At 44.7% G+C, this 17,916-nt stretch overlaps 1 long non-coding RNA gene across 1 annotated transcript in view; it reads left to right on the top strand.

Moving 5' to 3' along the window:
* Nucleotides 1-17,269, top strand: part of LOC121105207 — a 46,003-nt gene extending 28,734 nt beyond the window's left edge. Inside the window, exon 3 of the long non-coding RNA XR_005837615.1 lies at nt 17,095-17,269. This is a non-coding gene — a long non-coding RNA (uncharacterized LOC121105207). The remainder of the gene's footprint in view (nt 1-17,094) is intronic.
* The last annotated feature ends 647 nt before the right edge of the window (nt 17,270-17,916 follow it).

Below are 17,916 nucleotides of genomic sequence, written 5' to 3'. Positions count from 1 at the left end.
GTTCCAATGTCCTGCTGCCCATGTTCTTCACCAGGCGTCTGCTGCCCTCTGTCCCCTAACCTCCCTCTTCTGACTTCCCCAATCTGGATCGGAGACCCAGGTCCTTCAGGTTCTCCTCATTTTTACTCATTCGCTTCTCCCCCTCCTTTAAACAGTCATTACCTGTCAGGGTTACCAGATAAAATACAGGATGCCCAGTTTTAAATTTGAATCTCAGTTACACAATGAATACGTTTTTAGTGTAAGTATATCTCATTGAACATTTAAGATAGACTTATACTAAAAATTACTCATTATGTATCAAAGTTAACCGGCCATCCTGTATTTTTATTTGCAAAGTGTGGCCACCCTACATGCAAATCGAACAAGCCAACTGACTTCTTTTGACTCATATGGCTACAGAGAGGTCCAGGAATAAAGACATTGAGCAGTAAAAGTCAGAGGGCCCCTTAGAGGACCTGGCCGGCCTGAGCCAGAAGGGGAGCAAATCAACAGGTTTATTTTGTGTGTGTGCGTGTGTGTGTGTGTGTGTGTGTGTGTGTACACATATGTTTATTTTATGAAAGTTGGTTCTTACTGGGTCTCTATGTGCACACATCACCCTTTCTTTCCAGCTCATCATTTCTCTTCTGCATTAAATATTTGGGGGGCAATATTATATAAATTTATTAAAAAAATCACTTAAAATGGAATGAAATGAAGGTAAATTTCCTCTAATTATTAGAGATTTTCATGATTTCCATTTGTTTACATTAGAGCTAATGCTGCAGTAAACATCCCTGTAAACATATCTTCACGTGGGCATTTGATTAATTCCTGGAGATGCCTTCGTCGGAGCGAAACGAAAAATACGGATCAATATTTTAAGCTCCTTGAACATATTAGCTCTAGAAGTTTAATTATACTTTTTCGTGTAGCAAATGTTGCTCCTGCCTGCTGCAGCGTGCGGGGACTGCGGGCTGGCAGCCAGCGGCCTCGCCCTCGTGCAGAATAGACTCTGGTGAGCGTCCCGATGTGGTGAACGAAGGTCCCTGTCCTGCCACACTTCTCCAAAGTTACCAAGGACAAAATGCCAACTCCTTATTGCTTTTATTTTCTGTTTTAAATGACTAATCACAATGAATGGCTTTTTATTTGGCCACATCTATATACTTTTTACTTTGAGTTGTTTACTGGTGCATTTTACCCATTTTTCCCTTTGGAGATGTGTGTGTGTGTGTGTGTGTGTGTGTGCGTGTGTGTGTTTAATTAGTAGGATTATCTTTGCTTCTAAAGCCTATTAATACTGTTTCTGATATGTTTGTAACAAACATTGTTTGCATTGCATTTTAATTTTGTTTATGCCGATAGTCGATAGAGAAAGTTTTGAAGTTTTCTATGGTCAGGTGTACTGAGAATTTTCGTTGAGGGTTTTTCCATGATTAGAGAGTCTTTGTTTTTAATCCATCCAGAATTTTAGCCCCTCTTTATGTTTTCCAGAAGACCTGTTTATTTGTTTCTTAACTTTAAATATAACCAACCTGAGATGAAATTGGACTTTTCTTTTTTAAAATGTGTCACCTTCTTGGGGCGCCTCAGTGGCTCAGTCAGATGAGGGGCCGACTCTTGATTTGGGCTCAGGTCACGTTCTCAGGGTGGTGAGATCAAGCCGGGTGTTGGGCTCCGCGCTCAGCAGGAAGTCTGCTTGAGATTCTCTCTCTCCCTCTGCTCCTCTCCCCACTCGTGTGTGCTCTCTCTCTCCGAACAAACAAACAAATGAATAAATAAGATCTTTAAAAAATAGTGTCACTTTTCTAACTTCATCTCTTGGGTCATCAATCTCTTTAAATTGGATTTTGATTACTCTTTTCTTGTATATTAAGTTTATACACACATGCACTCACATAAACACGTCTGCTTTAGAATTAGCTATTCTAATCTATTATGGGCAAGATCACATTATTTCAATTGCTATTATTATGGTTTTATAATAGAGTCAATTTGAAGTAGGGCATCTTCCCTTCACATTACTTTTTCCAAATTTTCTTATGTATTTGGAAGATTTAGGTAACTAAATCTTCCAAATGAAATTTAGAACCATCCATCCGCCCCCACTCCCTGCTTCCCGTCCTCCCCCCTGCCCCCAAAAGGAGATTTGGCTGGAATTGTGTTCAACATAAATATTAATTGGAAAAGAATGGGCTGATTTATCTTTTCTATCTTAAAGCAGTATGGGCCAGAATTTTTTTGGGGGGGGGGAGGGAGGAAATTTTAAGTGAACTTTGAGGTAGTGTTGAGGAATTTCAACAAGGGATTGGAGGCAGAGCCGTGTGGGATAAATAAATGGGAAACTGGTATAAGAGACGCTTAAAGAGAATTCTAATGAAATTCTTCTTTGTGTAATGTAATATAAAACAACCTTGACTTTTTTTTTAAGGCACAATAGTCAAGATAGATTTATTTTCAAATTCTTTTTGGATGCTGTATTTGTGTTTCCTCTGAATGTCGTTTCTGCTGGGAGGGCTCATGCTTGCTCCCAACTTTGTCTGGGTTGCTTATCTTGTATCTGGTTAGTTTATTGAACTGGCTTAAAGCTATGACTAGATTCTTTCAGTTAATTATGTAAGATATTCCATATATATTATCTAATTTATGAAGTTAACGATTATGAATGATTAATGAGTATTCTTCTTCTTCATGATTTGCATAACTGTGTCTATTTTTCCCATTTCATAGCATTACCTGGAACATAAAGAACAATGCCAAGTATGGCCAGTTGGAGCTGGTGTCTTTGCACCAGCCTTGACTTGAATGGGGCCGTATGTAGGACGAGAGCGTTGCACATTGTACTGACTACTGTTTAAGAAACATAGTCTTAACATATTAAGGAAGTGTTCTTCTGGTCTTTGAATGTTTCAAAAGATTTTTCTTAAAGGAATGGGTGTTGAATTAATGAAATTTATTTTGCCGTCTATAAAGATCATGTTATGCCTATAATTTCTTCCGACTCTGGCATCTTAATGTGATGTGATAAATTAAATTAATAGATTGTTACTATTAAGCCTTCCTTATATTCCTAGTAAAATATCTGGAATTCTTTTACTGTGTATTTGAATTAATTTAACTAGTATTTGATTTGAAATACTGACTTTTCTCACGAGTAATTCAGATATCTAGTTTTCTTTTTTGTACCATTCATTGTCAGCTTTTGACCTGGGTGTAAAGTATCATTATAGCATGAATGAAAAGATTTTTCCATTATTATGTATGCTCTGGATCAAATTGTATGTAATAATAATTATCTATTCCTTGAAGTTATAAAGGACTAGCAAAATTACTTGGCCTACAGGTCTTTGGGGGAGTTAATTATGTTGCAAGTTCTTTTCCCATATTTTCCCCATGGCTATAGGTTTTCTAAAGTTTTCTAATTCTTCTTGGATTAATTTTTGTTATTTTCACTCTCCCATAGAATCATCTATCTCATTATATTTTCAAATGTCTTTATACAGGACTGTATATCTTTGATTTTTATCATTTTAAAGGCTCACCTGAGACTGTATATAATTTCTCGTATCCAATTTTGTATATTTGCTTGTTTCTTAATTTGGATTGAATCGTGACTGAATTTTTTTCTAAAAACCAGCTCTTACAATTATATATTAATGCTATTATATCAGTGTCTACTTAATTAATATTTAACTTGGTTGCATTTATCCCTTAACTTCTTTCGTCCTGAGATTTGTTTTGCTCTTCTTGAGATGGTTTATTATTTTTAAATTACATCCTTTATTCAACATGACCTCTTCATTTTTGAATGCTAGTTTTTCCTACTCTACTTCCGGAAAAGATTTGTAATTAACTCTGTGTTTAGTGTTTCGTGGCTGTGATCTACACTCAAAACACTATTTATTCTGAATCATAGTTTTTCTGTCTTTGAATTACATCTTTGGACTAATTACTCTGTCGTTTCCTGCATCTCTTCAGGTGGTATTTTCCGGGACGAGTGTAGTCGTGGTATACTTTCTTGCATAGCTGAATGTCTGTCTTTTCCCTTTATGCATGATCCCTGGGCTGGGTATAAAATTCTTGAATCATGCCATTTTCTTTTTAAAACTCAATAGACTCATTTAAAACTCCACTTGCCTCTTGATAGGGGCAATTTTGAAGTCTGAGATAAGCCACATTTTAATTTTCTTTTTTAGGTAATCTGCTAACTCTATGATCAGCTCCTCAAGTCTGCAGGAAAAATTTCCCCCAGAGATTCAAAATTCCTCTAAGAGATGTTTCTTTAGAGAGTGGTTGTCTGGGATAATGTGGGCTTTTGAGGGGAAAAAACACGAAGCTATCTCCAGCTCTAAATTCTTCTGTACATATTTGATTCTCCTTTTAGCTCCACTGGCCCTGGTCACGTCCTAGGAAATCCTGGCTTTTTGCACAGTGGTCTTTGTTCTATATCTTCCACAACTTTGCCTTACCTCATATAATTTGTGTCTCTGTCATCTTTCCCTAAACAAGAGATCAACAAACGTTTTCTGTGAAAGGCTGAATAAGGCAAAAGGGCCAAATATTTTCAGCTCCGTGGGCCATACACTCTCAGGGGCAGCTACTCAGTTCTGCTTTTAAGGCACCAAGAAGTGGAAATGCAACAACTGACTATTACGGTGTTCCAATAAAACTTTATTTACCAAAACAGGTGGTGCATCAGATTTGGCCAACGGGCTGTAGTTTGCTGACCTCTGCTTTAAATGCCTGGGAGAATTCTTTGGTTTGCTTTCTATTTATGGGTTTAATTCTCTGCTGTGCAGCTTCTATTCTTTGGCTCCTCCAGTGAAGGATGGTTTGATGACAGACTGTGCGGGCTTAGGCAGGATGAGTTTAAATCTCAGTTCTTCCACTTACTAGTTACTTGAGTTGGGCAAGAGGTTTAACTGTTGTGTGTGCCTCTGTCTTCTTGTCTGTCAGGAGGACGAGGCAAAAGAGCTACTTGGGGAGGTGTTACAAGAACTGACTGAGCTAACAGGTGTAAAGAGCATAGAGCTATGTCTGGGACATTGTAAACCCTTGGTAAATATTAGCTATTATTGATTCTTCCAGAATTTCTTCCAGATCTTTTTAGTTCTCAGGCTTCATCTGAACCTGCTGTGTTATTTTTTTACTATTCTTTGTATTTTCTATATGGCCCCGTACACCAAAAGAGAACATAAAGCAGAGGTACTCTATAACCTCTCAGTTTCCTGTAATAAATTCTTTTCTCAGAAAAAGATAAAAATTCTTTTATCTGCATTTCTATAATGCTATTCCTCATTTTTTTTTTAAATTCTTTACTTGGGCATGGTTTGGTTTGTTCTGTTTAGTGTTATTTGAGTAAGGATTGAGCTTCCCCTCACTATTATTCCTGCTATTTCCAAAATAATCCTCTTGGATCTCAACATGAAGCCCACACTGACATCAAAGCCTGTTGCCAAATTTCAGATAAAAAGCAGACAGATGATCCATCCAGCCTGTGCTTGGCCTCATTAGGATTTTTCCTTGTTCCCTGTTCTAGTCTTTATGGATAAATTTTTACTCTGGGATTATTTGAGAAATCTATGACTCATCTTATTATGTATACAGAATTATACTTTTTGTAAAAGGATTTATTTATTTGAGAGAGAGAGCACACGTGAGTAGGGGTAGGGGCTGAGGGAGAAGGAGAGAATCTTAAGCGGACTCCCTGCTGAGCAAGGAGCCCGATGCGGGGCTCAATCTCATGACTGTGAGATCATGACCTGAGCCAAAACCAAGAGTCAGATGCTCAACTGACTGAGCCCACCAGGTGCCCCGAATTATACTCTTGAAAGTCCTTCCCTGCCGACACTTGTCCTGGCTTTCCTGGAGCTTCTGCTTACCTGATACCACAGCAAGCACTGTGTTCTTACTTTTGATTCTTCTTCCTGTGCAGTCGCTGGTGCTGGGGAATTTTAGTCTTCTAAGAGGCTACAGAAGAGGAAAGTACAAATGGACAGAATTGAAGTGAACAGGGTGATTTTTGAGTATATCAGGAAGTGCTCAAAATTGTAGGGATTATCACCAGGTCTCGTATCTCATGAAGCAGCCTCCAAGATGCTGAAGAAGGAAACTATGGATTATTGAGTTGGGTTTGTTTTCCTGCCTCCTTCTTCTTGGCCCTGTTGTTTTTTTTCAGAGTGAAGACATGAGTCACTGACTAGTCTTTTCTTATTCACCTTTAAATCAGCGAGTAGACAATTTGTCTTTGGAGTAAGTTTGTTTTTAGTGCTGTTGTGGCTTTGAATGTTTTGAGTTTTTATTTGTGAATATGTCAAAGCAGGCAAGGCCAGGCTTAATTGGGAAGAATGCCCTGACCATCAGGAAATTTCTAGAATGTGATTCTGGATAAAACACAAAACCTAAAGGAAAGAGCAAGAGGGGGTGCCTGGGTGGCTCAGTCATTAAGCATCAGGCTCAGGGCGTGATCCTGGAGTTCTGGGATCGAGCCCCACATCGGGCTCCATGCTCCACTGGGAGCCTGCTTCTTCCTCTCCCACTCCCCCTGCTTGTGTTCTCTCTCTCGCTGGCTGTCTCTCTCTCGGTCAAATAAATAAATAAAATCTTTAAAAAAAATAAAATAAAGGAAAGATCAAGAGCTATGGAATCAAATAGATACAGGTTAAGATGCTGATCCTGTCATCTTGCTGTGTGGCTTTGGGCAAATCATTTTACCTCTCTGAGTTTGAGTCTTCTCAAGTATAAAAGCTGGGATGACATTATCTACCCAAGAGTTATTGTAAAGACTGAATTAAATATTATGTGTGAAAGGCCCAAGCAGAGATGCTCGTGAAATCCTGTCTCGGTGGCTACTTCTTTTGTCATATGCCAGCATCTAAGCCAGAGGGATATTTAGCTTCTTTCTTTGAAGTCTGTAGAAGCTGTGGTGTCTATAAGGATCATTTATAATATGAAAGGCTCATTTGCTCATTTGTAAGGATCATTTGTTTAGATGAGAACATTCATAAAGTCATATTAGATTAAGCCATACGGAACTGCCACTATTTGATATTTTGACCGCTAACAACGGTAATGTCGTTCAGCTCAGACTAACATAAGTAAGTCATGTTTATTTGTCTGTCTGTAACATTGTTTTAGTAAATGAACAAAATGACACGATTCACTTGAAAGTCCAGAGCCCCGGGCTATCCGGAACCCTGTCTTACTAGCAACAGGTTCAAGGATTTGCTTCTGGAGTTGACAGTGGGGTAATTTTTTGGGTAGCTACAAGTAACAGAGTATCCGATGGAACAGAAACAATCCTCTGGGCTGATGTGAGGTCTGGAGCCCCTGCATAGTGGCAGCCAGGATACAGAGTGGCCTGGAGACCTTCCTGTCAGCAGACACTGGTCTGGCAAACAGCTGGCAGTGATGGAAAAAGAGGATGTTTCTGGGGCCTGGATTTCAGCATTTGGCGTGCAGAGTCAACAAGAGCAGATAAATGTTGACCCATGCGGGGACTTCAGAGCTTTGTAACCCCATTTCTAGCCGATGGACCCAGAAATGACTGCCCTCTGGGACACATGGCTGGAAAAGCATAGCTCTGGAGGAGGGAAGAGGACAGTAGAAATATGCCTCTGAGACATTAATTCTCTCAAGTCAGGCTGATCCCCTGTCTCCCTCCCAAGTGTTCTGGTTTGTCAGTTCCCCTGTCCTCTGAATGACAGACTGGCCAGGTGCCGTCTGCCCCCCATGGACACATGCCTCAATCTGGAACTCTTCCTTTTACCATTTTCATTGTATATCCCGTGCGAAACGTGCTTCTCAACGGGGAAGCAGCATGGGGGGCAGTGTGGCAGGGAGATGGCACGGGCTTGGGCTCTGACCAGCCTGGGATCTGGTCCTGGTTCTTGTGGTTACATACCGGGCAGTCCTAGGGAATCTGCTCAATCTTTAGAGACCCCAGTCCTCCGCTGGCAAAAGGGGATGACAGCACACACTTCCTAGGTCGTTTGGAAAATTAAACGAGGTGAAGTGTTCAGCATGAGATCCTGGGAGCTGGTAATTGTTCAGTTATTGATAGCAACGCGGTTGCTGCATTGTCCCTATTATTTTTGATTGTCTCTATGCAGGGCCAGGGGCAGGTGCACACGGGGTCACTCGGGTCCTCCTCTGCCTGACAAACGCTGCTCTCCCAGCCTCCCACCTCGGAGCTCTCCAGCCCAGGAATGGCTCACGGGGGATGTCAGGCAGGAGCACCCACAGGGAGGCCTTGCCATGTGACAGAGCCAGAGGCAGTGCCCGGGCTGACACCAGTGCCTGGGGACGTTCCGGCCGGGAGCCAGGTGGGGCCAGCCGTCCTCCCGGTGGGCGCTCTATGCCCCAGGCGCAGCCCGGCGGCAGCGGAGGGGGCTGGCACAATGTCACCGCCTGTCGCGCGGGCCTGGTCTGCCGTGTCTGCACATCCACCCGAGAACTAATCAGGGTACCTCCAAATTGCAGCTTCCCTGGACTCTTCTGAAGGCATATGACACCTCCAAGGAGGGTATGAAGCAGAGGAAGAAGAGAAAAACAACACAAAGGGAAAGGTGTGCTGGTTATTGTCCTCGGGAACTGCTCATGCTCTTCGTTAAGACGTAAATGGCCGTGGTGGATTCTTCTCTTGGCTTTTCCAGGACACCGTGTGTCCCCCTGGCCTGCGCTCCCCCATGCCAGAGTGGGGTGAAGGGATGCGTGCTTCTGCAGCCAAAGTATTGACCGTGCCTGACCTGAAGCGCTCACAAGGCGGGGATGTTTGGGCAAAGGGCAGGTGGTGCCCGAGCGTCACCGTCGGGGGTACAGAAATCAGAGACCCTGCGTCCGTCTTTGAAAGAGAGGAACACGCCTCCTGTCTCTGCAGCCACATTTCTGAAAATCTGGATGGTGTTGATGGTGCCACTGCGAGAAATTCCTGTCCACCCCAGTTGCAATGATTATTACGGTAGCAACTCCCAGTCGGGGAAGTGAGGCTCCGGCCCTGGAGGATAGTCGGCGATCGCCTCTAGCATATTGTTCCACTCCACCGGCATCCTAACTAGACAGCTTTAGTTTTAGCATAAAATCCATATTCCAGACCTTTATGGAGCACGGAAGCTAACTCCAGTGCCTCGGCTGCAAGCATCAAACAGCATTAGAATGAATTAAGGAGATTAAAGACTCTCCAAGCTGTTGGGGTCCTTCGCCATCCAGTTTCCTCCAAGGAGTGGTTTTAATGGCGTGGGACAAATTGGGAAAGGGAGGGGTACGACCAGCCATGCCCACCTCACTCCAGAACCCAGCGCTGGTGCCCTACTAGGTGTCGGTTTCAGCTGGGAGTGGGGGTGGGGGGAGGTCTGTTATAGGCGCGGGGGGCGGGGGCCCCCAGACCCCCGTGCAGCTCCTCCACCTGGTTCCTTCCCAGGTGGGAGTCCTCCTTGAGAGCCATCGCTGCCCCTTGGTGGGTGAAAAGTCCTTCTCCAGTCCGGCCGGGTGACAAAACCCGAGGAGGGCGTCAGATGTGTGTGCTCTGGTGTTTGGAATTTAAGTAAAATCTGTAATTTTCCCCCTGCATTTCCTCAGAGAAATTAGCTATTCTATTCACTGCATAAATTTTCAGGTTTTGCTAGCACGACACTCAGGGTGTTGAATTTTTTATGACAAAAATGCTGTAATAATTGTTGAACAGATGTAAGTGTTGGAGACCGGGCTCTGGCAGACCTCATGAAACCTTGATTAGCAATTTAACCCTGTCATTGCTTCTGTCCGCCCGCTGGGGACGACGAGGTGCAACTTCCAATTGTTTCACTGGGATGTGTGCGCAGGCAAAGAAAGAGTTTTCTGGAGAGAAGAGGAGGTACTTTTAATGAGCCTTGCTGCCCAGCCAGGGAGGGAAGCCCTCGGCGCATCGTGACCCCGAAATTGCCACGCTTACCAAGTTGGCTGGCTGGGTGATTAAGAAACTAATTGACATGGAGGGACACTTGTCATGGGCCATGCGGCCGGGACGCAGGGGAGAGGACCGGCAGCGCAGCCTCTCTGGGGGAGCAGGGAATGACAGTCTACACCCCTGCTGCGGGGCTCTACCTGGCAGGGGCCAGCCGGGCCCCCATTTGCACCTCAAAGCCGAGTCACAGAGGGATCTCCCTCTTGCCGGCTGCCTCCACGCGAGGCAGCCACGGGGGACGCGCGAGGACTCTGTCCACGGACGGATGAAAGCATGCAAATGCCTCTGAATCAAAAGGTAAATCAAAAGAAAACGGCAGCCTGCAAGATGAGGCGGCGGTGACAGCCCGTCAGCCGCCGCGCCACCCGACAGGCCTGGTGGCAGCGCGGAGGCTGCCAAGAGAACCGCCCGAGGAGGCTGCCACCGAGACAGATGTCACGGCGGGGAGAGCGCCTCCGTCGCGTTCAGAGCAGGAAGGGGGACTCCATGTGCCCTGGACCTGGAACCTGGCTCCTAATAATGCAGGATGTCGTCGGGGTGGGGGACAGGTGTCAGAGAGAGCGAGGAGCAAGAATGAGAAGGCTGGTCAGGGTGTTCGGGAAAGGAGGAGCCGATTACAGGCCGTCGTGAGATGAGCGTGCCTGAGTGTGTGTGTGCATGTGTGCGTGTGCGCATGCACACTCATCCATGCACCTTTAGGACAAGTACTTGGTGCTCCTTACTGCATCCGGGGGCACGCTATGGGGAGGGAACGGGTGCTGGCGGCTGCCTGCTTTTCCAGGACGGGAGTGGTGGCCACCAGGCCGGAGAGGTCACTGGCCTTGGTGTTCAGGAGGCCTTTTGGTGGTTTCTTGCCAAGATCGGTTCCCCCCGGGGTACAGAGTGCTCCCTGGCTTAGGGCGTGGGTAGAGCAGAAGGGATGGAGGCGGGCCCAGGGTACTCTCAACATCGACTTGGCTGTCTCTGCTCCCGTGACATCGGGGCCGTGGTCAGCTTCAGCGCCGGGTCCCAGAAGCTCCCAGGCTGTTCAGACCACAAGCACCGAAAATCTTCCCAGCTCCTTTTCGTGTGTATTTCAAACTAAAATTAACATGTAATCAGAAAGGCCGGAGCCTCCGACATAAAAGACCTGATGTGTTCTTTAAATACCGAATTCTTCCAAAAATTGCTTCTGCCTTTGGGGAGAGGAGGTCCCTGTGTGCCTGGGCCCTAAGCAGGTGTTCAGTCTGCACATTGGAAACCCAATCCCAGAATGTGTGTGAAAAATAAATTTTGTTTGTCGAAGTCTAGAACGATTAACTTTCATTTAGGAGGTGATGACAGGTAGGCTGTTAGCCGTAAATGTAAAATACAACATACTGGTTCGACCATAAGAAATCCATTATTTTTAAAACCTAAAAAAAAAAAAAAAAACAAAAAACAAAAAACCACCCAAAAAACCCAAAAAACAAAAAACCCCAAAAAAACCCAAACCCCGGAACATTTGAGAGTAAGGCAGTCAGTGTAACAGAGTCTCAGTACCTAGCAACCAGGTGCTTGCTGGTGAGAGAACCTTGTACTTTATCTTGTTTCCCACCACCTCTACCCCAACTCCATTTACAGGCAGGGGATCTGCTGATTTCATATCATGGGGACAGTTTTGACGTCTCTGCCATTGCCTCATTTCTGCAGACACTTCTTGAGGAACTGTCTCTTTCCATCCTGGAGTTGTTGAAACTCTCAGAAGCGTAACTCGGTGATGAGTCCTTCAGGGCAGAGAGAACCCGGGAATGGCCCAGCCTGGTGGGGCATGGACGGATGCCCTTGGATGACAGTCCGTCCTGCGTCCAAGTAAAGCCTGCGTCAGTAGACATGTGACCCTTAGCATCTCCAAGGCTTAATGTTGCTCTCTTTAAAATGCCACGATTACCCTCCCTACAGCAGTAGGGCCAGGATGAAAACACACAGAAATCTCTCATGTAATGGGCCTCGTGGTAAATGCTTCCTGAGTAAGGGCTGTACGGAGCATCGCAAAACAGTTAGCTGCTAGTAATTGAATCCACAGTATGGGTTCTATTTCGAATTTATTGTACGCTTAATGTAAGCCTAATTATATACCTCCAATCGTAAATGATACACAGTGAAATTTTGACATTCACTTCTAATACCATCTCACGAAGGGTTAGTATCTAAGGGAGTTATCTGTTCCAGGCCCACTCAGGTGTTTCTCCCTTTTGCAGCCACATTCACTGGGGTACTTTGGTTTTTGTTTGTCTGTTTGTTTTTTATACTGTGCATTGGTCTATGCTCAGATGACCATTCTGTCTTGCAGCAAGGTCTTTGCTACTAGGAGCAGAATATTCCCAGTCTACAGTCATTGAGTTCGGAGTTTAAATACTTTCCTCCTCAAATATCTATGAAAGAGATTGCTTTCTTCCAGTGTTCCCTGTTCTGATTTGTGCCTTTATTTTTAAGTTGTCATTATTTTATTTAATGCATTCTTATACTGAACCAGCTCATATTCTTTGTTGGTCAAGTTGAGGCCCAATCTGCTAGTACTGGTACCATCTTGCTATCTCTTGGGTTCATGCCACAGGCCAGGCCTCAGTTAGGCTTTATATACATATTTGGCTCCTGGTATGTCTTTGAGGTAGATACATTTATTGCCTCTCCATTATCTTGTGACCCCTGCTCTCTTCTTGCCAATAGAAGCCTATTTTGCAATGACATCAAAGTACCCAGCTGAGCACTTCTTTCTCAGGCTTGCTTCTGATGCTGGAATGGCCCATGGAGCAAAGTTCTAGCCAATGAGAGGCAAGAGTCTGCCAGGAGTTTCTGAGAAAAGCTTTTGCTTTCCTGACAAGGAAGGAACAACCTGGCAGCTCTGTCCCTACCTTTTGCCTTGAACGTGGCCATGATTCTGGAAGATCCTAACCACCTTGCAGTCATTAAACAATAAGCCAATGCACCCAGGGTAGTCCCGCGGAAGGAGAGAAGACAGCTGACTCTGTGTGGCATGGTTAAGCTCCTGCATCAGCTGGGGGCTTCCTATTTCAAGTATGGTCATCTTCTTCTTCTTCCTCTTCTTTTTAAAGATTTTAGTTATTTATTTGATACAGAGAGAGATATTGAGTGAATGAGTGGGAGGAGGGGCAGAGGGAGAAGCAAACTCCCTGCAGAAGAGGGAGCCCGACACCGGAGTCAATCCCAGGAGCCTGGGATCATGGCCTAGCTGAAGGTAGGCACTTAGCCAACTGAGCCACCCAGGCGCCCTACTATAAGTTTTCTTATACAAGAAAAATAAAAACCTCTTCATTAAACTAGACGTAAGTCGGTTTTTCCCATTACTTAAAGTTGTAAATGCTTCAACCTGATTTTATGTTAATATTTTCCTTTTTCCAGTGGGAAAAACAAAAGCTCAGAGAGCACATCTGAGTCAGCAGATCAGAAGAAGCTTAGGAATGCCTCAGTTTCTCTGTCTTCTGCCTGACTTCGGGGCCCAGGTGGTTGGCTTCACTGTGGTGGATGAAAGATGGCCCCAACTTCTTAGACATTCCTCTTGCCCAAAGTCCCCTTTTCTTGAACTCTCCTTGGGTTCTGTGACTACTCTGATGATAAGAACATGGTGGAAGTAATGCTCAGGACTGAAGTCTGGCACCATCCACTTCCTGGCTTTTGAAACACTGTCCTGAAGGCCTAAGCCATGTGATAAGTCCGGCTCTTCTGTGACTCCCACCCTAGAGAGGCCACCTGCTGGCATTCTGGTCAACAGATCAGCAACCCCAACTAGGTAGTGTGTCAGACTTGTGAGGGAAGCCATCTTTGACCCTTGAGACCAGCCCCATCCATCAGCTGAATGCCATTGACTGGGCTCTGTCAACACCACTGGAGCAGAAGAATCACCCAGCTGAGCCCTATCCAAATTCCTGACCACAAAATCATGAGTTATGATTGCTGTTTTAAGCCACAAAGTTTTGGGATAGTTTTTAAAGCAGAAATAGATATTGATCAATTGCCATGAATAATTCATTATAATTACAAAATGCCAGGGCCAACAGGGTATTATCTCATCTATGCTTTGCTTTGTCTGAGTCATTTTTGAATATCTCTGCAAAATCCTGGCCACAGCTCTTTACATTTATTGATCTAAACATAGACTCCTCATTCATATCCTTTGTTTTGTTGCCTGAGTGGGTTGGAAAAATTCCTTGTCTCTGGCTCTTCAGTTACAAGAGTGACTTTCAGACATCTTGTTCTAACAACATGGCAGACTGGGCCAATGAGCATTGCCTCCCTGGTACAAATACATGGAAATACTGGAGACGCATGATAATACTTGAAAGTATATACAAGAGCTCAAAAGAAAGGGAATACCTAGGTGCTTGGAAAGAGGGTTCAATTTGATGATCCTGTATATGCTACAGGGGTATTAGTTTTCGGTTATGGGGCTGGTGATTTTTTGCCCCCATTGGGACAGGAGAGTTAGCTTGGGTCTATATGTGGTGAAGCCAGAACTGGGCTCCCAGCATAAAACATACGTATTCAAAAGATCTGATAGTCCAGGAGAAATGGCAAGAAAGCTTGCCTTCCACCTTGGCCTCTGAGTAAGGGGGAAAATGTCCTTCATGACAAATCAAAAGCACAAACTTGTATGATGTGTGGCAGTAGGGTCCAACTTTACATTGCAGTTGTAATGTGGAAATCCCAAGTCTAGACATGTAGGTATAGGTTGAAGGTTCCCATAGAAGGAAATGCAAAACAGTTCTCTAGAAATGCATTCCCACATTAGGCCACATGCATCTCCTGTAGATTTAGACACAACAAAACCAAGCCAAACCTATGCTGAAGACACACTCCATGGAAAATTGCAAACGTCTACTAGGAAAGAAGACATTGGGAAAGAAAGGAAGCAGACACAGCGAGCTAAAGAGCGGGCACCTCAAGAAGTAGAAGTAATAGAAGAGAATAATAGTAGAACGTTCTGAAAGGGATGATAGTGTAAGTATACGGATGTACGTAAAGGGATTGAAACAGAGGAGGGACAAAGAAGAGGACACGTACAACACATTTGTTTTAAAAGATTAACTTTCAGATTGATTTCAAGATAAAAATAGATCCCTGCATAAAAAGATCTGTAAGTACCATTAGTCTTTTAGAATACGCTTTGTTAGAACCCTCTTCCGTACCCCCACAATTGATTGTTTTGCCTTGTCTATGGTTAGCTCTCTGGGAGAAATGAAGGAAACCAAAGGCAACACCCATTTTAAAGGAATTTGTTGCATCTGAGAAAAGAAAATTGTATTTAAAGAGAAGGAAAACTAAGGCAGTTTCATACTGAAAGCTATTTTCTGAATAAGTGAAGAAGTCCAGAGAAGAGAAGAATGTAGCAGGCCAGGATTAGTGGGGAGAGGAGTGGAAAGACGAAGGAAGAGAACAATGATTCTAGCACCTTCTAAAGTACCATTTTTGCTGCCAGCAGCTTCACCTTTATTCAACAAGTTATTGATGGCATGATCCTTGGGAAATTGACCTGAACTCCTTGAACCTCAGTTTTCTCCTTTATAAAGTAGTTTCGCAGACACCGACTTCATAAGGTGGTGGAGAATTAGAGAAAATTGTTCTAAAATACCCGGCTCGCAGAAGTTCCCAAACTCAGCTGCCCACATAGCTAGTCAGGTAATGTCGGAGAGCAGGTGTTGGGCTGGGGCCCTTCCTGCTGCAGCAAATTGTCACCATGTGAGGAATCAGCTCAGGGAACTTCATCTTCCGCTATTCTGAGAGAAAACGGAATGCTTTTGGGGGGCATCTTCTAGTTGTTAGACACCCATAAGTAGTTTAAAAATATCTTTAACACAGCACCTCAGCAGGTCAAACATAATGCCCCTGCTGGCCAAGTTGGACAGACATTTCTCGCTCTACCTGTGATGCGGACCGGTGATAAAAATATCCTCGGCTTTTTGCTGTGGCCTGATACAAATTGTGGTACTGCTTTCCAGTTTGTGGATGGGCTAGTTGAAAAACAGAGAAACAGCCAATGGCCAATGAGGAACATTGATGAAATGAGGTCCAAAGATGTCTCAGGATGTGTGTGTGTGTGTCCGCAAACAGATGTTCTCAACAATCTCAAAACCCAAACTCTGGCAGTATGTAAATAAGCACTTACTCCTGGAGATCTAGGGACCTGTCAGGAGGGGGGCAAAGAAAGGGCTGGAAATGGGCCCTCCGACTGATGAGGAGACACCGAGTAGAGTCCTGTGATAGCCTGGTGAGAACTCCGAAGAAGCACAGCCACTGTGTCATGGGGCGGACTGACCTGGGGTCAGCAGCCCCCTACCAGCTGTTGGCATTGGTTGTGTGGGAAGACAGCCAAGCCCGTGACTTGAAGAGTTATTGCCTTGTCTGTGGCTGCTTTCAAGCCACAGAGGCAGAGTCCAGTCATTGCACCAGAGACCCTACGAGATGCGGAGCTTAAGTTGTTTACTCTCTGGCCCTTTGCACGAGACGCTTCTGGGAGCCCCACCTCGATTAGACAGCAGGCCTCCAAGTAGAAGGAATGGCACATTCATTGCCAGCTCCCTGCCTCTCCCACTTACTGCTCCCTGCCCGCCAGCCTCTGCTCCTCCCATCTGTCTTCTCCCCACTTCCTGGCTTCCGCTCAGCCATGGTCACTGCCTCCTCGGAACTTGTGCTTCCAGAGGGTATGTTGTGGGCACTCTCTCCAAGCTCCACATCCATGTGGACTTTCAGGCTGGCTCCCACCCCTGCCAGAATCATCTTAATCTCCCAGTTCAGACTCAGAGATGAGGATGTGCCTTGCCCAGCTCCTCTGCTCTTGTCCTATCACAAAAGATGTCTCCGTTCAGCATCTGGATTGGCTTTTCGTAGGTCAAGGGGCTACTGTAACCCAGCAGACTGTTGCGTCTAGTATGGCCTTAATACCAAGCCTGGGTGATGGGAATCCATTTTCTTTCCTAAGTCCTGTACATGGCTTTATTCCGATTATCTGGCAGCCCCAAGATTTTGAAGTAGAAATTATGACTCCTATTTTATAGGTGAAGAAACCAAGACCTTTGGAGGTGAAATATCTAACCCTGGATGACGCACTTGCCTAGGGATGGTAAAGCCAGGCTTCTGGGTGGCCCTAAATCTTGATTCTGTGCTCTTTCCTCTTGTCCCCATTGAATTGGCAGAGTCCTTTGGGCTCGACCTGGTTGGATGAGGAAGAACTGGCTGGCCATGCAAAGAGGACAGAGGATGGGAGAACAAATCAGGTGAGAAAGTCCCCATAGATGGGGGAGAAGGAGGTGTGGGGTGGGACTGGCCGTACTGCGGAGAGAGAGGAAGCATGGCAGACCCGGCTGGCCCGTAACCTCAAGGATGGTTTCAGATTCCCAGGGACTGCATGTGGGCAGCATTTCCTGGACCCCTCAGTCCATACCCACTACCCATGTGCCTTTAGTAGACCCAGGCAGAAAGAAAAAAAAAAAGAATCAGCAGGCTCTGCGGGTACGAGAGAGTGTACTGTTGGTCACCAATGAGCACTCGGCTTACAGCTCGCGGTGACGGGGGAGCACACAGCCTTTAAACTCTTATTCCATCTGGGGGAGACAGTTCGCAAAAGAAGGTTTCTGCAGGGGCGTCTGATACTCAGAAGAGATTTGCTGATGTAACAATTATTTGCACTATTTATATTCAAATGTTCTTTTAAAAAATGCAGCATCCAAATTTACCGACAGTAACTGTGTGCAAATCAGGAAACTTATCTCCTTTTTATAGGCTAAAATCAAATTACACTTTACATTTTTCTCACTTGCAGAGTATTAGATTGTGGTGTCTAAACGACTTGTGTTTAGGAAAAAGGTGAATTTTAAGAACAAATTTTAAAACTGCATAAGCAATTTAATGGGTGTTTTCAGAAACGAGCTGCCGTCACATATTTGCGTGAAACTGGTACTCACATCATCGCTCCTGTTAGAGCTGAGCCCTGAAAATCATCATGCTTGGGGGTTTTG

This window comes from Ursus maritimus, unplaced genomic scaffold, assembly GCF_017311325.1.
Source record: "Ursus maritimus isolate PB19 unplaced genomic scaffold, ASM1731132v1 scaffold_25, whole genome shotgun sequence".
In the NCBI taxonomy this organism is placed as follows: domain Eukaryota; kingdom Metazoa; phylum Chordata; class Mammalia; order Carnivora; family Ursidae; genus Ursus; species Ursus maritimus.
The sequence above is the reverse complement of the archived record's forward strand: the minus strand, read 5'-3'. Positions and strand labels throughout refer to the sequence as shown.